This window comes from Trachurus japonicus, chromosome 6, assembly GCF_045865225.1.
Source record: "Trachurus japonicus isolate A0001 chromosome 6, Traja_1.0".
NCBI classification, from domain to species: Eukaryota; Metazoa; Chordata; class Actinopteri; order Carangiformes; family Carangidae; genus Trachurus; species Trachurus japonicus.
This window is the reverse complement of record NC_140912.1, coordinates 7,266,220-7,291,840: the sequence shown is the minus strand read 5'-3', so window position 1 is coordinate 7,291,840 and position 25,621 is coordinate 7,266,220. Positions and strand designations below refer to the sequence as shown.

Sequence of the window (25,621 nt, the reverse complement as noted above, 5' to 3'; positions counted from 1 at the left end):
CAATTTGCCAAAATGTTGAACTATCCCTTGTTAAGATTGCTGAGAATACTGTCAGGTTGAAAATCACAGGACATGTCAGTGATCCTGAAATGTGTGTTTCTCTTCTATAATACACATTCTACATCTCGGAGGTGACATCTTTCCACATCCGGGCTTCTTTCACCTTTCAAAAGGGGCAAAACCGGGGTCTGGGAGAAGCAGATCTGTGGAGCTGTGCACTTCAGATGTGCACAAAAAAACAAGCAATAAAGGTGCTCCCAGCAGAAATTAGAAGGAGCTACGTTCAGTTTAGCTCTACAGTGTGAAAAACATGGGCAATGATGTTACCAACTAATTACCGACTATTGAATTGGTTGGCGACTAATTTTGCTATCCTGTAGAGGTCGCATCAAATAGACTGAAAAACTCATTCATAACACAAGCCATCATCCAACTTAATTCAAATACTGAACAGTTATGATACACTCTTTTTTTTTTTTTTTTTTTTTACCTCGATTTTATGGAACAGCTCCCAGTTTGCCCTCTGGGGTACTGCCATTCAATGTTGTTCAATGTTGTGTAGAGTTTGTGTGGATGTGCTCTATATGTTCTGTGTTTTTTGCCCTTCTGCAACATGAATTTCCCTTTGGGGACAATAAAGTTGAAAGTTGAAAGTTGAAAGTATCATGTAGGTTTTATCCTGACCACAGCAGCCTGGGTTCAAATCTGACCTCTGCTGCATGTCATCCCACTCAATTTCCTGTCTCTCTCATACTTTCACTATTACAATAAAAGCATGAAAATGGACAAAAAAAGATGTTCAGTTCATAAGGCATCAATACTAACACCATTTCCCTCACTCAAGGTTAAAGGATGTAAAGCAGAGAGAACATGAGAAGTGCACTGCGCCAACAAAATGTACCAACACAATGTATCAAGTCCTTAAAGATGTTCAAGTGAATCTGTATACAAAGAGGCACGTGTGTTTGTGTTGCTATAGCTCTATCTTATCAAGAATTCCAGATGGAGGTGTGTGATCTCCTTGGAAATGACAGCATATACTGTAAAGCACATATGTGTCATTGTCTTTCCTCTGCACTCCAGAGTCACGCTCTATTTATAGCCCAACGTTACCAAAGGGTTCACGGATCAAAAGGTTTCAGAGGTACTGTATGCATCAATTTCATATCCAGTTGTATTTCTTTATAAAAATAATTTTAAAAAAGACACGTAACAGTTATCATGTAGCTTTGCTGCAAAACATGAGCCAAGAATTCAGTTAAAAAGAAACATGCAGAAATCAAGAGGCAGACAAGCAGATGTTGTGCTGCGGATTCTACTTCACCAACCTGCAGAGTATCTATCTGCAGCTTTTAGTCGTCTCTCAGAATCCATCCGCCATCTGCATTTAAACACCGTTCAAAGTGTGACCCAAGGTCATTCTCTGTTTTGCTTTTTCATGGATTGTTTAATAAATCATAACTTACAATGCACCTTGAATGTTTAATTCCATTATTAGGGATATTTTTTCACACCTTGCATTCTTTTTTTTTCTTTTTTTTCTGTGTCTGTTGATTTTTTTATATCCCTCATGATAGAGCAGTGAAAAAAAAGAAAAAACAGTGCACTCAGTGGTAACGTGTGACAAAGATTAATTTATTAGCATCGGAGAAGTCAGGGGTTGGTAGGAAGTGGGGGGAAAAAATAGATGGTAAAACGAAAAAGAAAAAAAAAAGGTACCCAGGAGGAATCTCTGGAAATCACTTTCCAGCCAGTTTCCCAACCACTTTCTCACTGCAAACTGAAAACAGTATTGGAGTGGCATAGCTGGTTTTGAAGATGATATCATAACCATTTGAAGAAATCTGAGATAATCACTTCCACAAGACTCTTGTAGATAACTACAGAAGTCATTTCAAATAAAATGAAGCAGCAGCTAAGCCAAAGAGAGTAAGAGTACAGGCCATGAACGATCGATTATCTACACTGAAGTTGGCTTTTTTCCCCCTCGCATTGCACCTATTTTCACGCCACTCACTTAGAGGTAAAAATCCACAATCCTAAATCATACAAACACTGCAGCTGCACCATTTTCAGTGTGACACAAGCTGCCAGCCACATCAACAAACTGCTGCTCCTCTCCCTCTGCCCCCTCCTCCTCCTGTCTGCACCTTGAGGGTTTTGTCCACTGTCTGCTCCCATTGTAACAATGTCACATACAGTACACTGGCTCACAACAGCACTCTGTTTGTGCTGTGGCCCCCAGCTATCTCTAAAGCCTCTGATTCCTATTGATACCTTATTTGAAATCAATTAGTGTGAGGCATTTTGGGTAAAAAGAAATGAGTATGCTCTGCATATTTTATGACAGTGTTGAAATTATAAAGGCTTACACTTCTTCTCTTTCACATGCTTTCCCACGCACACACACTCCTAACCACGGCTGTGTCCTCCAATACAGCACGAGTCAGATTAAGAGCAAAGAGGGGCCACTTCGATTACAGCAGTAAAATGACCTGTTTTACACAAAGTTCACCTCATTTTGGTTGCAAATTAAATGTCGGCTTTGGTTTGGAGAGCGAAGCAGGTAGCCTCACAGAACAGCAATACGCTGTGGCCATCAACTTTGTAACCTCAGTGTTGTTTCACAAAAATCAATGAGGTCACTGAGGTTTTGCTTTTCAATATATTTGTATCTCCTTTAAGAGATGAATCCAGAAGCGTTGAAACAGTTTGAATCCTCACGGTGGCCATGTGCATAAACCAGCTCAGCAGCTTCAATTAAAACTGTAGCCTCTGATATTAAAAGGAAATCATTATCATTAGTGGATCATTATTTCATCAGTGTCTTACCTGTCCTGGGCCGCAGGTGTAATCACATCATAAGGTTTATATTTTAAGTAATACAGTGGCTGCTTCTTTCCAAAGCACATTATAAAATGTTTCCCTCAGGGATCATCAACATCAGATTAAACATGTTTTCACCCATAGATACAAGTCTAGTATAAAGTAGGCTTGACAAGATACCAGAGTTTCAGTGGTCAACACCAGGGAATGCCCACGATTCTATAAAAATCAGAAAACAGAACCCGTGGACTTCTAAATTCACATCAAACTTTCTTGTATCAAAGCTCTACTGTGCTTTATCAACTTCTCAAACTGCACAGAAGTGAAAGAGTAGCAGCAACATTGACGTTAAGAACAGTGTTAAAATGGTAAATATGGCTCAACACAAACAGGAAGTCATGTAGTCCTTCAACTTTAGTTTTCATTACTTCACTTTTAGGGTGTTCCATACATACTGCTGCAGACGAAGGCTGAAAACAATACAGTTTCATTTTTCAGCTTGTACAGTTGGAGTTCACACCAGGGTTATTACAGTTAACTAAAACAATACGGGACTATTTCCAGTACCACCCCCAGGGAGGTAAGAGGAAATGCATGGTGATGAGGACTGATGGGAATTTGTCATATGGAAGGATGGATGAACCAAAAGGTAAAAATCTGTTCATCTTTTGCTCTCACAGAGAAGCTTTCCTCCTAATACCTGAAAAACTAAACAGAATTACTTTAGTTTTCATTTTGAGGAATTGACTAGTTTTAGTTTAGTTTTAATCACTTCTTAGACTTCATAAAACTAAACTTAAATAAAAAAGCAAACTGGAAAACTAAATAAAAACATAGCGTTGGCACAGCTGATTTTAAAAACACACCGAAAGCAGTGACCATTGATCTGTACTGAGACTGTTATTCTGTGACCTGAACGGTGGGCTGTACCGTAATAACCCTAGTTAGAGTAAAACATTGATTTTATGATTTCACGTTTTTAACATTGTCCTATTGCGATTACGATTTTAACCTTCCTGTTGTCCTCCTGGGTCAAGGAAGAAAGGAACGAAGGTGGGACGGAGGGAAAGAAGTAAGTAAGGAAGGACAAAGGGAAAGATGGGAGGAGAGAAGGAAGGGAAAAATGAAGGAAATATAGCAGGAGGGAGGAAACAGATTGGGTCAATGGGCTCTTTGCACAGCTCCACTACTTCCTGAACTTAATGCTGCTCCTTTGTTTCCTGTCTTACAGTATTGGCTGTGCAAAGAGCCCATTGGGTCAAAAAGGAAGGAAGAAGTAAGGACGAAGGAAGGAAGGAAGGAAGGAAGGGAGGGAGGGAAAAAGGATTGTGGAAAGAAGGAAGGGAAAAGGGAAAGAAAGAAAGATGGAGGGATAGGGAACAGATCAGGGCAATTGGATCAAAAGAGGAAGGAAGAAGAAGTAAGGACGGAGGGAATTAGGAAGGAAGGAAGGAAAGAAGAAAGGGAAAAAGGATTGTGGAAAGAAGGAAGGGAGAAAGGAAGGAAGGAAAGATCAGAAGGGAACAGACTGGGTCAATTTGACCCACAAGGACAACCGGAGGGTTAAAACGATTAATAGAACAGGCCTACCTGTGTATTACTTAAAGATTTGTATGAAGACCCATAATGCTTTTCAGCACCAGGAGGAGCTCAGTCTGTAATAATGCCCCCCCCTCCCCCTAACCCCCCCAGACAGATCACTGCTGGCTCCTCTCCCCCTGACCCCCCCAGACAGATCACTGCTGGCTCCTCTCCCCCTGACCCCCCCAGACAGATCACTGCTGGCTCTCCGCTGCACCTTCCTCCCTGCTCCGAGGGTCTCTTCCAATTTGGCTTAAGTGAGGAAAGCTCACCTGAGCCTGGCCCACTTCAGCTGGTTTAGCTGAGGACCGCAGCTCCAGCACCAGCAGCCTGAACCTCCTCCATCATAATCTCCCTCTCAGCTCCTGACACGCCCCCCCCCCCCCCCCCCCCCCCCCCCCCCCGCTGCAGCAGGTGATGAGCAGCAGTGTGCCGTTGATGTAATGCATGTAAATCGCTCTGTCCCAGGTGGCGATGGCACTCATTCACAGACACATGCCACCAACATGTGTCAGGACACACAACCACACAGGCCTGCAGAGTACAGCACACACACACACACACACACACACACACACACACACACACACACACACACACACACACACACACAATAATGTAAATTATAAACAAAGCTGTGCAATACCTGAGTATGAAAATAAAGGGGTATTTACATGTAAGTAAAGCATATTAAATGACACAGGCGGCCAGCAGAGTGCATGCACTTATAATATATACACACAAAATGTAAACAAGATTGTTGATGAAATGGCCTACTTTTAGTTGCTGCTCAACAACAACAAACTGCATACATATAGCCTAATTTTAGGCTGGTGAGTAGCAACTACAGACTGCATAAACTATCAGTCAAATCTCTCCAGAGCCTCCTGCAAGGGAAAGAAACTCAGTAGTGAAATCTCAGCCAGAGAGGAAGATATGACAGTCTAGCCTCCACTCTGTCATGAAACGTCTCCTCCAGTCTCCCGAAGGATGTCTGGAATGATAAATTATTATCAAGCGGATAAGGTAAATCTGATGTATACTGCTGCAACATCACTGAGGCATGAGTATCACGCAGTTAAAGGCAAAACTGCTGAAAAAGACAGAAACGGATGAGCGGGGCTGATGTGAGGTGACGACTGACCGAATCAAAGGAGTCGAGGTTCAAAGCTGTACACACGCCAGACGGGGTTTTAAATTTATTTTTTATTTTATAATTATCCCTCTGCTTATGTTTGAGCTGAGTCGCGCTATACGTGAAATTAAACAACAACAACAAAGTTCAAGTGCTAATTACGGTGATAAAGGTGAAACGCTGCTCTGATCCAGCAGGTGCAACACAACTATTAGAGAGGATGGTGAGTGGGTGGGTGGGTGGGTGAGTGGGTGGGTGAGTGAGTGGGTGGGTGTTGGTGTCAGACAAGCAGGTCTTCCCCACACCCACTCAGTCCTGAACAGAGATCTAATCAGGCGCAGTGAGCAGGAAACACCTGTGTGGGTGGACCGTCCGTGTGGACAGGCTTCAGACGACTGAAACGTTTCCAAAAACCTGAATGAATGAACAAGAACCCCCTCCACCCTCTATCTCCCACCCCCACCCGTCTGAACACAGCAAACACACAGTAGACACTTTGTCATGAGTTGTTTTCTTGAGAAACGAGACCACATGTCTCCTGTGTTGATCTTCTCTGCATCGGCTCCCTGTTAAATCCTAAATACTATTTAAAACCCTCCTCCTCCTCCTCCTCCTCCTCCTCCTCCTCCTCCTCCTCCTCCTCCTCCTCCTCCTCTATAGAAGCGCTAACGGCCGGGCAGCAGCGTGTCTTAAAGAGCTCATAGTACCTTATTATCCCAACGGAGCGCTCTCCACTCTTGAAATGCAGGCCAATTTCCAAGAGCAGAATGGGAGGCAGAGCCTTCAGCCTTCAGGCCCCCGTCCTGTGGAGCCTAAACCCTCTCTACATTCATGATGAGGCTCCACACTTTCATCTCTGATGGAGCTGGGGGCTGGCCCAGGTGAGCTCTGAACCATCTCTTAGCTGTGCTGCTATAGGCCGAGGCTGCTGGGGGCACTCCCATGATGCACTGAGCATGTCTTTTTTTCTATTTTCTCTCTCTCCCCATACATTTATATCACACACTAGCTGCTTGGAGACAAATGTTCAGATTAGAATCAGTTTAAATGTCCAAACCAGCGTTAGTTAAAGGGACATTCTGTAACTTCTCCTGTTATCTATTCTCGAAAATCGATTATTTCGTTCAAAAGTCTGTTTTTCATTCATCAGTAATCACCCCCATCAACAAACTGAAGTGTTCCGGTAAGCTCTGAATTTGCCGTTCATATCATTCATATATACATGGAGCGGGTCTGCCCAATTTCTCATGAATGCAGCATGAAAAATACGATTGAGTTGCTTGTGATATACAACCGCAACGCTAGATGGGAGTAATTCCTACACAATGTACCTTTAAGCATGAATAAATACTGAATTCTTTATTTATAACGCATGAATACTTATTAGTATTTAGTTTATAAATACAGTTAGTGCTTATCAATGATGAGTAAAACATTTCTAACTGTGTTTATAAACCACATACTAATGAGTATTCATGTGTTATAAATGATGAATTAATGCTTAACTAAGTGTGTACTCATTATAAAGTGTTACCAAAGAAAGTAAAATTATATCATGTAAAGGGCAAAGTGGAATATTGTCTGGTTACATTCTTTCTGTGTACGTGTCGACGTGAATGTGTAGTGACGTTTCTTCACTTGCAAATGCCGGAATGAAAGTGTCAAAACAATGACGACTAACTGTGCTGATCAATGTAATTAATGTAATCCTCCAATACATTTTTGTACACTTGGGAGCATCTACAGTGTGGCGAGTCCTTTTCTTCCTTTTTACTCTGCTGATCAAACCATAGATCTCCATCTTTGATCAGTTGCGGGATGTTTTGATTTCTAGAGTTATCAACGGCCCTGAAAATTAAAATCCAACCGGAACGGACTGGACCCGCGGGTGTTGAAGCCCGGACTTGACACAGCTCACTAGCATTAATTCTCGGCCCAAACCAAAACTCAGCCCAAAAAAAGAGGAAAAATGACCCAAGTCATTTCTATATAATTTCAGGGGGGCAACCGCGATTTTTCCCCAAAAGATTTTGCACTGGTTGGGCTTAGGCAATGATGAAAGGAGTTGATTAAAGCAGTACTAAAGAACTTTCAGTTTTGGTTGAGTTTGGCGGTGCCTGTGGACCAAAGCGGTAGTGTTTTGCCTGAAGGAAGACTCCATTTCCCATGAACACTAGCGTGAAGCCCTGTAAATATCCTGCATTAAAATTAACAGAAGACATCAAAACTAAGTTTCTGTTTCCAGTGGATCATTTCAAAGTGAAAACACAAACATAATCCATTGCTAAAGTGTCGTTTTGCCTGTTCCCTCCTTGTTGTGACTCGCAAAAGTGAAAGTGAAAGTAAAGTGAGAGCAGGGTTCCTACCATGCTCCTCAAAGCTGCTTAGTGCCAGAGAAAGAGATACAGACCCCCTCAGACCACGACAGAGGTGTCATTCAACTTGTTGTAAGTCGATGTATCATCACAAAAGTTATGAAAATATTTTATGAAGGTTGAAAAGTTACTTAGTGTTGGTTTAAGTTTAGTAGAAAGACCAGGTAGAGGCTAGACAGGCCAGATAGATAGAGAGAGTCCAGATAAGTGGGAATCACCTGTTGAGTAACGCACATTTCCTTATATTGAAAGCCTTGTCGGAATGGCGGGACGATGGCATGTCGGAATAGCGGTATGTTGGAATGGTGGCATGTCTAAATGGTGGGATGTCAGAGTGGTGGGATGTTGGAATGACAATGTAACCATAATTTCAGCCTGAACCAGCGAGTCCCGTCGGATTAACCTGCCCGTTAAGAACACTCAACGCGTGGCGCATGGCTGTAAAATGTCTGTTCTGAATGAATACAGTGGCACACACCCGATCAGATTAGATCATATCACTTGTAAACAGTTCACCTGAACTCATTGAGAATTAATCCAATCAGAAAGAGGAAAAAAATGTCCATGTAAACCCACTTACTGCCTCATGTCATTAACCTCTGCATCTCCCTCTCTCTCTGGAGGGTTAGGGTTACACTGACTACTCCACTTTCACTGTTGTTATTAATCGTTGCTGCTGTTTTTATTGATAACACCATTGCACCTATGGGTGTTACTTTTATCATATCCTCTAACACAACCCACAGTCAACATTACATACAGCTGCTCCTGCTTGGATGGTTAACCACTCAACATATGAGCTGCATTGAACGCACACAGGGCCAAGTGAGCAGACAACATACTTCATATCTGGCTTCCCCAGCCTCTAGTGGCCGGTGTCCTGAGATTTAGGTGTCAACATTTGTGTGACCTAGGCAACTGGAGACTTTTCATGTTGTCGTATCAATTAGCGTGACGTATCCTTGTATCCATGCTCAGGACCGGCCGCACAGAAGAGCTGGTTCATCATCTCACCGGTCTCTGAGGGAACTATCTGCATATCAAGGGAGACCACATGAGGTTACACATCCAGCAGGCCGATGCATACACAACACAATCACATGAATAATAAGGATGATACATTTAACTGTGTAATTAAGGGGGGATTCTGAAAATAAACCCCCCGAAAGGCACAAGTCTGAAGCCCCGTGTTCTTCTTCCTTGACACTTTAAAGAAGGGCACTCTTAGATGTGCTCATTAGTATTTATGTGTTAGCATTTTTGTTTATTTATCTAAACCTGGACTGAAAGAGACCAGAATGTAGAAAGAGGCAGAAAATAATAATTTGAAATGTAAAAATGGCCAACCCAAGATGAGAGAGCTGCAGCGCTGACCAGGGGCCTGGTTTATAAAGCAGAGCGAATGATTCATACTAAGAGTCTATGTGCATGTGAGATTAACAAAGCTGTGCGCACACTCCACTCACTTTCCCTTTATAAATAACAATAAAGGAAAATGTGAATACTTTGGCAAGCCTCGCTTTGCCACAAAAACGCTCCCACAATAAATTCAACCGGTCATTTTCTGAGATAAAACATGGTGATCAGACACATTCAACTCTGATAGAGAATTAACTGACTGGTGGAGGGACAGACACACAGGGACTCTCCATATCGAAGACAATGGACACTCACTCCAGTACATAGGGTGTATGGGTTAGTCAGTGAGAAGTTTACATTAGGGCGGTCAATCTTTCCCCCAAATCAGATTCAAATTTCTAATGCTTCTTATGTTAAATGTTCAAATTATATTTGATTTTTGATTTTTTTTGTTTTGTTTGTTTGTTTAGCTCATTATATACACGTATACTGCACCAGTTTATTATTATGTCCCACGTCCGCTAGAGGGCAATCCAATAAATCTGTTAATGTAACATTTGCAACACACTTAAAAAGTGAAACTAAGCAGGATTTGTAGCTTAACTATGTTACATTTTTACCTTAATTAAACAGCTTTGGAGTAATTATGATGTTTTAATAAATGGCTTAACTTGTTACATGTGTGTCACTTATTGTGTGTTTTGACTGAAAAACATCTTAGCGGCTTCGGTGTCCCATCTCTCATTTCGCATCTCTGTGCACGGCGTCACAAATGTATCCTGAAACCTGTAATCTCTTGTTTATGGCAGATTAAACTACATGTCTTAACATCGTATATGATACATAATGTTATCTACCGCTCTGTTGATTGATTTCTCGCCGGCTTCGTAAACAAATGCACATGGCCGGGAGGAAGGTTGGCAAAACAGCAGTAAAGATAGATAGATAACAAGTGACCAGGTGCCTTTCAGTCACTAAAATGTGAGAACTGAGAAAAAAAAACAAAAAAACTGTAGTGTGCAGGCTCCCGGTTGAAATCGGGGCAAGCAGTGGTTCATTTGCATTTAAAGGGACAGGCACTGAAACCAGCCGTTCTGAACAGGGCTGTTTTGAGAGGATGAAAAGAGCTGTGATGTTTGATCCTTGGGGGATTTTGACCAAAGCATGTCACAGACATGTCTTTAAGACACCTGGGAACTATTTTAATTTGTGGAAAGGGGGCATCATACGTCTCCTTTAATCAATCTATTCTAAAAGCAACTCATATTAACACCTTAATCAGAATATTGTCTTATTGGGAATAAGGTCAACAGTCAGTGTACTGCTGTCCAGGTAAGCAGAGCCATTGTCACGGCTCATTGTGAATGCAGGTGCTGTTGAGTGAGGAGGCTGGAAAGGGCAGAGTGTGTGTGTGTGTGTGTGTGTGTGTGTGTGTGTGTGTTAGCCACTGTGGTGTCTCCAGTGCCGTCTGTGCAGCTGACAGCCCTGTTGTGTCTCTGCAGCATCACAAATTATATAAAACCTGCAACTGTACAACTGCTGATAGATAAAGGCTAGATATAGATATACAGGCTGCGTTACGTCAGATTTTTTTTTTTAAACTACTGACGTCTGACGTTGAATGATGTTTGATATTTGATGATCAGTTATAGTTGTTAACATGGCTGAGGGAAATTGACTTAGGGAAACACAGAGGTGAGACTTCCCTGTCAGCTGTCACATCCCGGATCATCTTCGTTCAACACTAACCACAAGTGTCAGCGCTGTGGGGTGCGTGTGATGGCGAGACAGCACTGATGGAACATTGAGTAGACTTTGATTTAAGATTCTATTTGGCTTCTATCTTTTACAAGGGAAAGGTGAACAGCTATATCCGACTAGCACAGGCCCAGGTTAACAGTAGTGGTTTGAATTGCACATATACTGTAGATAACGTGATATGAAGTTAAATGTGTGAGAGGCATCATTATACAATAATGATGCCTCTCACATATCATTTCAACAATCTGGCTTCAATTCACCACCTCACCATCTGTGTGGCTGATTTCCCCTGTCTCCAAAATGTTGGTATGCATGGCTCAGCTTTTTTGGTCCACATATTCTGCTGTCAGGTTTGTTTTGTACAGATCCCAACTTCTGTGTGGGAAGCAGCGCGTCGCTCTTTCACATGGTTAGAAATGAAGCCCCAGATCTTTAACGATGACAGACGCTTGAGAGGGGAAAAAGACAAAAGGTATGAAGCTCTTTCCATCACATAAAGCCCCTGGATAGGCTGATCCTTGTTAAAATGCACACATGGCCACACAGTGACACATATTAAAGCCAGCTATTACTCCAATGACATTTTATTTTTTACATATGCCACATTTGCATTTTTTCCTTAATATTACCCTGGAAAGTGGTTCTGTGGAGGTTTTCAGATGATTACATTTTTTATATCGCTGTTCTATAATTCTCAACCCATCAGGCTCTGCCATATCTGCTGTCCTCTTTGTCTGTTAAAGAGATATCAGAGATGCTTTCTTCATTTTCAGTGCACCAGGACAGCCTGCTTAGAAATATCAACAACAAACCCTGTACGTGTTTCTGCTTGTTGTACTACGTGGTGGTCAGGTGGTGGTCAGGCCTCCTTTGTCAGCGCCCTTGTTTTCTTTCACAGTAAACACTGCACTAACAGCTCAGCTGTTTGGTAACAAGCCACTGTAATACACAATAATACACATGCTCATTTGACCATGAAAGAGAAAACATGGGTCCACCCTGTTACATGCAACAACACAGTCGTATGCCTCGTTTTAACAATGAACCACAGCAAATTGTCAGGGTGTTGTTGGTCTGACTGTGGCAAATAAGTGATGCTGTTCTGATCTTCGACATCTCTTTGGCATGGTATGGTTGCTTCATGATTCTTATATCTTCATGATTCTTATATATATTCTATATATTAGGGATGGGCGAGTACTGATACCAGGTTTCGGCATCGGGTCGATACCGGCCTTACTTCAAAGTTTCGGTACTCATAAAGGCTGTTCAAGGTGATATAGTATATATATATATATATATATATATATATATATATATATATATATAGAATATAAGTACAAGTACTCTGTATCAGTGACTACTCGATATTGGTGAGTGCTAAAGAGTGAGTACTCGGACTCGGTCTGAAAAAAATCAGTTTGAACATCCCTATATACTATATACAGTATATAGTACTGTATACTGCATTTATATCCCATAAATTCTCAGAACAGCAGACTCCGGTCCCCTGGCCCGGTGTGATTAGAGACCGCCCGTTTGAGCAGTTTCCAAGCTGCTTCATTTGTGTATCGTTAGATCGCTGAGATTCTTCACAATACAATGTAAAAGAAAAACTAACTGGTCCTTTCTGACGACTCGCTACCTTCAGTGAAGTCTGAGCAGCTTCCCATTCATTTAAAACGTTCATCGGCACTGATGAAACTTCTTCTAAATGAATGCGTGCTCTTGGGTCATTCGGTTGAAGTGGCACCAGCGGCTAGAGCGCAAGTGTTGTTAAATTCACTACGGAAGTAATATTCCAACCCTTTAAAACAATCGATTCGATAGTATTTCCCCATATCCCAGCAAAAGATTTGTGCAAAATGAATAGAGCCTGTCCCATGTAGACCCCTTTCTCTAATATAAGCTGGTTAGGTTTGGAAGTCGCAGCAAATAAAAGCCTGGGCTTTTATTTGAGAATATACAGAACATGCATTGTAAAGTATTGTATTTTCTTTTTATGTGCTCTAATGTTTATAATATCAACATATATTGACAAGCTTTGTGATTTTGGGATGGAGGACAGTCTATTTATTTTTTAGGTTTTCTGTATAATTTCCATATTACGTAATAACATGTCATATATGGGAATTCAACATGGTTCATATGATGTTTGTATGAGGGCGGTTGCTTATTATCAGTTGGGAAAATACACTCAAATATGTATTGACAATATTTCACAGATGCTGCTTTTATCCAAAAATAGAGAGCCCCAAGTGCATCATCCATGATAATTAGAGATATTGGCAGCTTTTGCTTTAGCCTGTGTTTTCACTCTCAACTGACAGTGATCACAGTGGAGACTTCAGTACAGTCAGGGCTGGGAAACGATCCAGGAACGATGTTTGTGGAAGCGGCACCTCTCACCCAGCTGTGCTTACGCAATAGACTAGTTCTTTTGAGCCTGAAATTAATCTAAATAAATATTATTTTCATGGTTTAATTATATCTTTTTTCTTCCTGCATGTTTCCAAGCAAGCTGTGAGTGTTACGGCATCGAAATGCTCATCACAAAGCGGGATTTGTAAGGAGTGTGTGTTGCAGGGCATTAGAGTAACACACACATTGCGGGCCACGAGAGAGGGCTCAACTAAATGTATCATTATTTTTAATTTACCTCCAACTGTGAGCATACGTGTGTGTGCGTGTGTGTGTGTATGGGCGGAGGGTAGGAGCAATTTGAAGATTAAAAAGGGATGTCAACCAGCCAAGAATGCAATATTTAAATAAATGATGGCGTGTAAGTCATCGCCACGCTGAGTCAGTGACATTGGACGTTTTCAGAGGCTGTGTGCGCATGGACGCTGCGTACAGATGGTCTCTGTTTTCTTCCCAAATTAAAACCCACAAACTGCTTAAAATAGATCGCCTGTGGAGACTGAGAAAAGGAAGCTGGACCTCGTACTGACACTGGACCAAGCGGCGTATTACATCGTCTAACAGGTGTGAAAATCTAGACTAATGCAGAAGCACGTCTGAGAAATTATGTGTCGCTTTGTCCCGTTCTTTCTGACAAATTCAAATTGATAGCAGGCTGAGCCCAGCATCATGGTGGAGAATGAAATGAAATTGGAATAAAATGTGCGCTGATGGGCTGTTCGGTGGTCGAGTGGTTAAGAGCACGTCCCGTGTTGGCAATGGCCAATGTAGTGGTCGCTGCTTTGACTCCCAACTGTGCAAGTGCACAATCACACAATCACCTGCACATTCACCACGCTATGAGATAATAGTGGAACGCTACGAGACAGAGTTGTTTTCGAGGTAAATGCGTAGCCGGAACTACATTCCAGACACGGCTGCTCAGCAGAGTGACTTCAAAAGCGCAAGTAGTTCAGAGTATTTGCTTCATGTGTTGTATTATTTCATAGAGTGGTGAATGTGCAGGTCACAACTTGTCCATGAGACCGTTTTGGAGTTGTTGGATTGTGTAATCAGTTTGATGAGGGAAACAGTGCGCTTCCTTTGCGTTAGCTGAGCGGCTCACATCTCTGCTCCGCCGATCTAAAAACAGCTTGCACAGACAAAAGCTATGAACCTATACTATAGGGATTATGGCAATAGGCAAATTTGCCAAAATGTTGAAATATCCCTTTAAGGCGAAAATCCTGCATTGTTCATCTTTAATAAAAAAAAAATAATAATAAAAAAGCACTAACCTGTATGGTCAAATCTGACCACTTCCACAGAATCCACACATATCAGGAACAGATATATATATATATATTATAGTATATAAAGCTGCACTTACTGTAACACAACTGTTTTACATGTTAAATACTATCAGATAAAACACCTGCACATACAACAATCTTGTGATTCATGTTCTGCAAAATAAAATAAAAAAATAGCAGGCATCTGGACATGCATGTGGGATATTTCCCATCTGACCCCCTCCCCCACCCCCTCCCTCTCAGCAGGCGGCTCACTACGTGTGCCAGCAATCAGAGAGAATCTATTGAGCTTCAACCTAGAAGTATTGTTTGTCCTTTCACTCGGCTGTCAGTAATGGACTGGCACAAACAATCTCCACAAAACTAATAGGTGGGATGAAATGCCAAAGACCTCGTAGATTGAGACTGAAAGGCGACTTAACACAGTGAGGCCACTGCTTTGAGACAAGACAGAAAATATATATAAAGCTCTGTGTCAGGTGCGCCTCACTCGATGCACGTACTACACCCCCCACCCCCCACCCCCCACCCCTCCCTCTCCTCTCTCTCCGTTTGAAGCAGTTTCACTCGGCGGTGGTTTAGTGTCAGAAGCTGAAATCAGCTGCGTGGTGCAGGGGGGAGAAGAAAGCTGATGCTTCCTTTTCGCAGCGTGATTCCGATGAACGCGAGCAGTGATGGCTCATGTACCTACATCTTCTAGGTGTAAATACAGTACAGGAAGTATAGACATGTATTATTCAGGAGCATCAAAGTGCCTTTTCAAGAGACTTGTGCTTCTGCACAGGATCATCTGCACCGGGCTGCGTCCTGGTAATCACACTAGGCAGGGCATTCTCTAAACACAGCCTGGGATTCATTAAGGAGGATCAAATGTGATTATTCATAACTAGATTAGACCTAATCACGGTGTTATAGTCACGGTCAATGGTAGTTCATGTGCATTCAGAGGACCTAGCATAGCATGCTGCTCAATCAATTTGGCCTGTCTTGGAAGCAAACGACCCACAGAGATGTGTAGTGACTCGCTGCCATTAGAGGCTGTGCTCCTCTCTGGAGTAATGATGGACCAGGCATCAGAGGTTTTCTACTGATTAGAGCACAAAGAAAACTAAAGCAACAGGATACTTCCACTGCTGCCATCCACTGGGACTTCAAAAGACTTGAAACAAAGTTAGGACGTCAAATTGTGTAAACAAAAAAAATACATCCAACTATAAAATGTGGAACTAACACAAAGAAAATCTATGGTGCCCCAGAGGGCTCAATCCACAACTCAAGACAACATATTCAAATAGACAACCAAATTCAGACAATGTCTTCAGTTTGACGGGATATGCACTGTAAAAACTCACAATACAAACAAAAGATGTGCACAAACAACACAAAACAGTGATGGACCTACCATGTCCTTCAATTCTGTGTGAATTTGTGGAGAAAGCTTTGGACTCATCACTTTTTTTGTGTCCCCTTGGGAAAACATTTTCATCAGTGCCAAATGCAGAGTGCTCCTGTTTCTGACTGTGTTGTGTGTCTGTCAGCAAGTAGCTGAAGACATTTTCTGAATGTGTTTTCTTAAGCTGCAGTGTGTGTCGAGCTCTCAGGGCCACGCTAATGCTGTGTCTCAATTTGTAAACTTTACTTCCATGAGTACACTGTCATGTACTGTAGTAGGCTATGTGCACTACTGTATGTACTTCTGTATTGCACAAATTTCAAAGTGTTGTCTCAAATTGAGTACTGTTGTTGTGCACTTACCAGAACAATCTACCGCAACGGTTGCCAATGTTTTCTCTTTTTTTTTTTTGGACCGCTATCATCGCCTGTCAACACATCTTCCTGCTCGTTTTGTTTGTTATTTCAACTAGTAGTAATGAACGCTTTACTCATCCTTTTATTTTCATTTTCTTTCTTTTTTGTATTGCTTGTGTGCGCCACCTGTCTGACAGTCAGCCACCAGGAGTGATAGAGATATTTTGACTCCATATTGATGGGTGTCGTGCCCTTCACTGGCGTAAACGTGAGGTTTAAACAAAACAATGGAAATAATCAATTTCATCAGAGGAGAGAGAGTATGCAGAACCGCCTGTTGAGTGAAACTGGTGTTTTTTCAGCTGCTTTAACCACAGTAACCACAAGATATTTTCTTTTTGATCCTCATAATTTTGAATTATACAACAAGTAGTTCCGACCAAGCAATCTGATTGGTCAATAAGACATTTAGAACGTGCTCAAATCAGCATTACAGCACGGCTGACTTATCACTGAAAATATTACTTCGCCATGTCATGTGTTGTTTACACATCTCCATGGCAACATGGACTTTTCCCCCTTTTATTTTGAAAAACGTAATTTATTACTCGTGAAAATAAATCACAAACTACATTGACCTCCTGTAGGTTGTTCCTGACAGCTGCCAAAGTCACATTTATAGAACAATTATGTTATTTTATTTTTTGTTAATATATTGTAAACTTCCCCGTTACAGCAGAGAGGATTGTCTCCCTCCCATGTGTGTAACGTTACAAAGTCGGAGAGACACGAGTTGTGATCGCGGTGAATATGTTTTTTTTTTTTTTTAAATATGGCCTGGAGCTGAATATTTCATTGGATAAAACGGAGGTGATTACCTGTATGTTTCTCTCTCTCCCTCTCTCTCGCTTGCGCCTTTTGGGCTTTTAAATAATCTGGAGTAATCGTTTGGCTTTATCAGCTGTGTCGGCGACACGGCGCTATAACTTCATTTACATGCAGAGTTTGCGGTTGTAGAAGCTACATCTGTGAACGGAAAAAAACGGCATCTTTGTCATAACTTGGGCGAGTTTGTGCAGTGTTGATTTAGTTCGGGAAAGTCCGAGACCGCGTTAAAACATGAACGTCAGCTCAGAGTTCACTAATCTGGGACTAGAAAATCCTTTCTGTTGCTAGGTCGTTACTAAGGTACGGACTATTTGCTGTAGAGGTGAACTACGTTCCATTACACATAGGAGTCTACTGACGTGACTGATTGTGTTTCAGTTATTAGTCAGACCCCATTTATTTCCATGGAAACGGGAAGCACACTCGCAAAAAACTTAAAATTTTGAGAGCAAAACGTCCATCAACATGAATATTTATTTAATTATACGCTTTATTATGTTGGTAATTGTTGTATAATCGCAATATTACCCTCGAGGGTGTGCTTTAACGTAATTTGAGCACTTCAGTGATGCTTGCGGACCTCGGCGCAAGCGCCTCGGTCCTGACCGCATCACCGTCGTGCTCAAATGACGTTAAAGCACACCCTCTCGGGTAATATTGCTTAATTCAGTTGCCGGCTGGACGGGTAACTACCTGCACACCTACCACCATAAGAAATGAGTACAGGGTGGATGGCATTGAATACATTGAGTTGACACTGATATTATTCTGTCATACATTGTCAATAACCATCTGATATCATACCACCTACTTTGTCATCATTGAATAATTCCATGTCCCACTGCCACTGCCATATTCTGCCTACTGCAGATATTACAATACAACCCTGCTGTAAATAACTATACATTTATCCAGTATTTATTTATTTAATTTTATTTTACTTTTTATCATATTTGTACTTGTACGTATTCGCTGTTGTACTGTGCTATTGCTCAGTTGTTACTGTCCTCATTCTGTATGTCTTTTTATACGTGTGTACAAGTGAGTGACGATAAACCGGAGTCAAATTCCTTCTATGTCTGCACAAACTCAGCAAATAAATGTGATCCTGATCCTGATCCTGATTCTGATATGTTGACTTTGAACCAAATGATTCACAGCCCACAGCGGCCAATCAGAAAGAATATATATCACCTTGTAGCTATAGCACTGGGCCACCATATGTAATTCTGAAAATGCTATGGTGCACTGGCAAAAGCCTTCATCTCCCTAAATTCCTTAAAATCTAATCAGTGGTGTCTGACATCCTGCATAGTATATCACATGGCTACATCCTGCATATATCCTAGTAGTAGTAGTGAAACCATGGGTTCATTTTTAGTGGTATGAATGAACAGATGAACAAATGAATGCACTCGTAATCCTCTGCCCTATTTCATCATGGAGGAGAACAACAAAAATGTCTGAGCAACGTCTGATTTCCAGTTTAAATGAATTTTCCATAGAGGCGATGCATCTCCAAGGAAAACTAGGGCAACACATGAGGCATTTGATATGATTTTGTAGAACAACAGAATGCACAAAAGGTCGGAGAGGGGTGAATCCTTTCCCTGAGACTGTAACATATAAGAATCTCTATTGTGTTGGCCTAGTAATGCATCCAACTACAGAAGATAAAAGCTGTTCCTGAATTATTTATTCAGTTTCCAATTTATACCATTTAGATTTGCTCCGCCGGCTTGCGAAAACTAGGCAGGGGAAGTGAACAAATATTGCTCTCTCATCCTGCACGAACAACTGCTGAGTAATGTTCTTAACCCCCAACTGCTGCAGACTCCCGTTGCATTTGACAAATCCCAAATGTGAGTGCCTGCGAAACGTGTGACCACGGAGCGGGGTGCTGTTTCTGGAAAAGAGAACACGCGTTCAAATTTGTGGCAGATTTAATTATTGAAGTACTGATTTGTGTTTCCAAAAGAAAAAAAGCAGCAATGTGGAAGAGTGCTAACATTTAAGGTTTAATAAAAGGAGGAGATAACGTTGTGCAGGCTGATTGAAGAAAGATCTTATTAGTTGAACAGGCTCTGGTAAGGGAAAGAACAATTACACATTTTATTTAAACATCCATTAGAAGAGGAAACAAATGTCTACTGCTGCAATAAAGGTGGGTGAAAGTTTTTTTGTTTTGTTTTTTTCCTCTTACATTCTCTCCTGTGTATTTTGGACATCAAGCCCCAAAGCAACATATCCCCTGGTCAGTCATTTACTGTATTTCACTGTCATCTCTCCACCACTCTCTCTCACCAGTTTCCTGTCTGTATATAAATATATAAATACTCATATTCTATGTATTTTCCAGCTGTATTTACTTGCAGCTGTAAAAGCCTGGGTCTTTTCAAGGCACAATATACTGCATGAGCAGTAAGTCGTATGTTCCTCAGGGTTCTGTGCTTGGTCCTTCATTATTGTTCAAAATATGCTTTGTTCTATGCTCTATTGCTCTATGTTGACAATAGGCCGCGCTGTCTATATGAAAGCCTCAAGTCATTGTTTCCACAACGAGCCGAACTGCAGTCTTTTTGCTGTGATGTCATCATGTTTGTACATGAAATAATGTATGAAAATGTGTCATGTGCCCAGAGATGCTCGACTTGCAGACTTCACTCATTAGAGCAAACCCAGCACTGGTTCACTGCATCTGATGCTTTGTTTCCATATTGAATCCCATTATGTAAACATGTATTTTGTAAGATAAGATCTGTCAAATGTATTCTATGCATACCTATATCATTATATATAACAATAGAACTGGTTTAGTGTGGTTGGTTGAATTTGCCTACTTTCTTCTTGAACGTATCTCACCAGCTTTAGCCCAACCTCTCAACATTTTCCAAAAATCTGTTCATCTTTGAGAAGCGTCTAATGTTAGTGAGAGAAGAGCTGATTGAGCTGTCAGTGAGGATTAGAGGTGGTGTTGCACTGGACAGCATGATATTGAAAATAATGTTCATTAATGATTTGTTCTCCCAGCGCTCAGTCACGAGGGGCCTTGAATATTAAAGCCTTTTGTATAATTCAATCAAAAAAAAAAAAAAGGAATCTGAAACTTGTATCTGAGGATTATTAGCTGTGGGCTGTAATAGAAAAAAAAAGGTAGATTCATTTAGATTCGTTGGGATTTTTAATTAGTGGTGATTAGCTAATCTTTGTCTAATGCTTCTGCAGGTTTTTTTGTGTTTCATTGGGTTTAGTTGAAACTTTTTGATGTCTTACACTGAGGGATAAAACTGGCTAAGATGAAGATGTCTAGTAAACCAGTGAGTGGAACAACTGTGAGCAGGTTCTTCACATTGTCGGTGTTAAATGGTGTCTAGCCACAGAGTGCGCTGGGACTCGTCCAGGCTGGCATCCATATAACTTCACACAATGTGAGTCCACCACTGTGGACACCATTAGCTGAAAATTGCTGTGACAAATTTGCCCAACTTCATTTCATGCATCATGGTAAATCATGAGACCACATCAGTAATAACCATTATTCCCTGTAACAGCCTTGAGAATAATTGCCCGATGGAAGTTGAGGGAAAAACGACTTGTTCACTTCTCGTTCGGTGATGGCCGGTATCAGTGTTTTCTTGCCGTGGGTGGACGAGCAGCCGTGGACATTCTGAGTCACTCCTGGATGCAAATCACCCACTGCATGACAAGCTTTCACTGCAGCCAAGGAGGGTAAAAATTACTCACTTGCACTATGCCACATCCTGTGTGTGTATGTGTGAGTGTGAGTGTGTGGGCTGAGGGAGACTGAGGCATCATTTAGCAATTACCAAATAAACCAATCAATTACCAGAGTACCACTGATTGAAAAAAGGATGCATCAGCTTTGAATTTAAAGGGATAGTTCAACATTTTTGGCAAACTGGCCCATTGCCATAATCCCTATAGTTTTAGGAGTAGGTTCGTTATCTTTAATTGTCGGTGCAAGCTGTTTTTAGAACGGCGGAGCAGAGCTGCAAGCTGCTCAGAGCTACGCTACGGAGGCTAATGGGATTTCTTGGTTTCCCTCATCAAACTCATCAATTGTGGACAAGTTGTGACCTGCACATTCACCAAACTATGGGATAATAATGAAACGTTACGAGATGGAGTTGTTTTTGAGGTAAATTCATGCAAAATCGCTGATGCAGTCTGATGCATTTGCCTCGAAAACAACTCGTCTCGTAACGTTCTGTTATTATCTCATAGTGTGGTGAATGTGCAGGTCACAACTTGTCCACAACAGCGCTTTGGAGTTGTTTTAGAAGCCTCCATAGCATAGCTCTAAGCAGCTTGCGGCTCTGCTCTGCCATTCTAAGAACAGCTTGCACCGACAATTAAAGGTAACGAACCTACTCCTAAAACTATAGGGATTATGGCAATGGGCCAATTTGCCAAAATGTTGAACTATCCCTTTAATAATGGGATGTCTTCCTGATTCAGTCTGGATCTTAACTAAAACCTTCATAAAACTTACAGAGGAAAGTCCATGTTGATTATTTCAAAGATCATAAATACATGATACTGATGCTGCATCAATAATTTACTGTTTCAACTGATAAAGGTTTAAGGCTTTGACAAAGAACTATCCACTCCATACACCGGCAGATATTTCATAATAACCGTGCCATTACCTTTGTTGATGTAGCCGACCTCTGCAATACAACCGGTGAAAACAAAAGCCACCTGTATTTCAATATGCAATAGTATCGGGCAACTTTACCTAAGTGCTGGAAAGGAATCATAAATGAAACATAAGCAGAAGGTCTACCCAAGGTGAGGTAATGTGATTTATCTTTCATTATTTTTCCATCCTCTCGGTGTTATCATGGTTTCTGCTCTGAAATGGGAAATGTGATATTGATGTCCTCTACAGGAAATGCAGCCGGGCATGTGTGAGGAGCAGGCCCGGGCCTATCCATCACATGTGTTCCTTTAGAGAGCTGGATGTGTGAGCTGTAAAATGACCCCCAACCAAACGCAAGAGCCTCAGAAGAGGTTTGCTTGCCTAAAAGCCTTTTTTTTTCTTTCCTGAGGCTTGTTAGTGCACACTCTCTCCTTCCCCGTCTCTTTTGTCCTCGTGTCTCTAGCTTCCTGTCAATCTTTCATTGCTATATACTCGTCTTTGCTCTGTTCCCACTTCACCTTCCACTAGCAATCTCTCTCCTATTTTCTACATTGCTTTCATTACCAGGTTTCCCCTTTCCCTCTCTGTCTCCCTCTCTCTCTCTCAGCTCCTTGTATTCCAATATCTCCCTCTAACAAACCCCTCTTTACTCCTCTCCCTGTAGAGTTCATAGAGACAAGAGAGAGAGATGAACAGAGAATTAATAACCAGACAGCAGTAAAGATAAAAGGAGAGAAGCTCATTCAGGATGCACAGTGGACTGAAATAGCAACACCGACTTTGCCTCGTGCCTCCAACTGACAAAGTGAAAAAAAAAGTGAAATAAACACAGCCTCCTCATCAATATGTGATTATAGCATTATATGTTCTAAAAAAAATCGACTAAATGCAAAAACAAATGACGTCCCATTCACACATCAAGTCAGGTGCCAAATGGCCCCACACGTCGACATGGAGCCCCCCCCTGAGGCAAACACTGTGAGAATATGTGTAAGGTAAGCATCTCAAGTCCCACCTTGTCCTATCACACCTCTAAAAAACATCACACACACACCCACATTCTGCAGAAATTCACACACACTTCTCACACTCACCCTCCTGTGTGGCGAACAGAAGGTGGCACACACAAGTAAACAAACACATGCATGTTGCATGTTGAACATTGCACAGTGAATTATTATCATGATAAAGTCAGCATGTAAACAAAAAACCTCAATAGAAAACTCTCACTGTCAGGTATAGAGCATGCAAAGTTGTCTCTGAGGGACCTGGGCTGAAAATAACTGCAGATCAATAGCAAGAACCAAGTGGAGCATTTTTCCCTCCAGCCTCTGACAGCGTGAGCAGCACTGCTGGTGTCGGCACACATTTCTGTTCCCTGCTTCTTTCCCTGTGCACTTCTCTTCTCCCGCTCCCCAGCCAGCCCATCCTCATCTTCTCCCTCTCTCCGTGTCCTAAATAGCTTGCTCTGCTTCATTTAACTGTTCCCCTATCCCATAATGTTGTACTGCTTGCACCTGTCAATATGTTATGAGAAGTAAATCAGGCAAGGAAGAGAGAGGGAGAGAAGGAGACAGGAGAGAGGGAGAGAGAGAAACGTCCTTACCAGAGCTGGAACGAAGGGAATCCAGAAACTGCTTGCTTCATTCCACGGAGGCTGCTCATTAAATCCAAGATACTGGGGAAAGGATTGAAGATTCCATCGAGATGCTGCCCCGAGAGGAGGAAAAATGAGATTCTTTAATGGGAGGATTTTGGAGTGTTGTTAAAAAAAATGTGATAAATATGCAAAAGGAAAAGGATCTGATATCCAAGTCCAGAGCTACTTCACGAGTCCTTTTCCCCGTCAGCTGCAGAGCCACGCGTGTACACACACTGGCACATGCGGCTCACACCGCGAGCTGCACACACACGCACGCACACACACACACACACACTCTGTCTCACAACACTGAGTGAGGGTGTATCCTCTGTTAGTCTCACCTAGGCTGGGAGATTGAGGGAGAGCGGAGGAGGAATGGAGACAGAGAGGAAGAGAGACACAGCGGAAGGGAGGGGATCTGGAGAAGGGCAAGGTGGAGGGAGGAGCCGCAGTGTGTGATGAGAGATTGGGAGAGAGGGAGGGGGGGTGAGGAAGAAGAAGAGGAGGAGGAGGGGGAGGGGGGTAGAAGAGCATCTCTTCATCCCTCTTTCCCAATCCGAACTGCAGAACTGATCTGCACAAACACAACAGTGGGAGTTAATGAAATTATTTCTACCAAATCTTCGTCTGCGGAAAAAGACTGCGGGTGATGTGGAGCAGGGGGGACGGGGGGACGGGTAAACACACGGGGATGAAAGCCGAAACCGTTTCAAACCCCAAAACGTTACAATCTGATCCCTACGCTGAGTAATGCACCTTCGCTTTGTGCACCGAGCTGAGCAGATAAACAAGCTGGCGAGATGGCTGAGAAAGATGAGAGAGGGAGCAGCTCGATGCCCCGGGCCGACAGCCAAGATCTAAACTTACCCCGGACAAGATAGTGTATCAGCTGGGCGCATATCAACTAACTTTGCAATCAACTATCATTACACCTCATCCGAGCGTGCACGGCATCCGCCAGCAGCTCTCGTCTCCATTCTGGCATAGTCATGCTCTGCAGAACTTACAGCCTGGGATATGTGAATACACTGTATACAGTATGTAACATGGAACATCAGTCACATTGGCCCAGAGATGCATGTGCAACATGGAGATGATGTTCAAATCCAAGCGTGCAGCTTAAAGGCACAAAGTCAAAGGCAACTTTTGGTGAAAGTAAATCTGACCTGATAGATCTACCCCCGGGGCTTCGCTGTAACAACGGTTCATCCTCCGGTATTGTCCAAACCGACCACATGCATTTCAAAATATTTCCACCAACACAGCCTTTGAAAAGCACAGCGGGTATCCCTCGGCTGACATGACTCACTCCATCTAATCCTACACTGATGATTCATGCTCTAAATCAGCATACACTTCCAGGCTGGGGTTAAGAGTATGGGTGGCATAAGCGGTCAGGACACCCCACTGCGATCAGCTTACAGACAGGATTAAGAATCAGCGGTGGATGGATGGATGGGATGGGATGGGATGGGATGGGATGGGATGGGATGGGGAGGCTGGCGGGCAGAGCTCCGAGGATATGGCTCTCCTCGCTGGGGCCACGGTTGTCAGCAGAGGGCCCTCGGCGGCTGTGGCTCTTGGTTGGCCTCGTACGATAATGGCGGTTGTCCTTTGCGAGGCTGTTCATCTGAGAGAGAGAGGCCCCCCGGCGGGTTTTATGTTTCTGGTGAAGTGGTAGTTCAGGTTAACGGATATGGGTTTGTGTGAGGTATTACCTATTTAACCTCCATCTTGTGTTAGCTTTCTGCTACCATCTCTTGTGTTAGGATCAGTTTTAAATCAGCTGTAAAATACACTAATCTAGTTTTTCTTCTCTTAGTTACATTGTTAGACTTCCTTATCCATAAAAATATTGGTTTTAATATATTTGGGTGTGGGCCCCTGGGCCTTTGTTGTCAGTATACCCCTTGGCTTCAATTGAACCTT

At 42.3% G+C, this 25,621-nt stretch overlaps 1 protein-coding gene across 1 annotated transcript in view; it reads right to left on the bottom strand.

The window, feature by feature from the left end:
- lingo1a (leucine rich repeat and Ig domain containing 1a) overlaps positions 1–23,987 on the bottom strand; it is a 178,712-nt gene extending 154,725 nt beyond the window's left edge. Inside the window, exon 1 of the mRNA XM_085778530.1 lies at positions 23,657–23,987. The gene's annotated coding sequence lies outside the window, so the exon portion shown is untranslated. The remainder of the gene's footprint in view (positions 1–23,656) is intronic.
- Between the last annotated feature and the right edge of the window lie 1,634 nt (positions 23,988–25,621).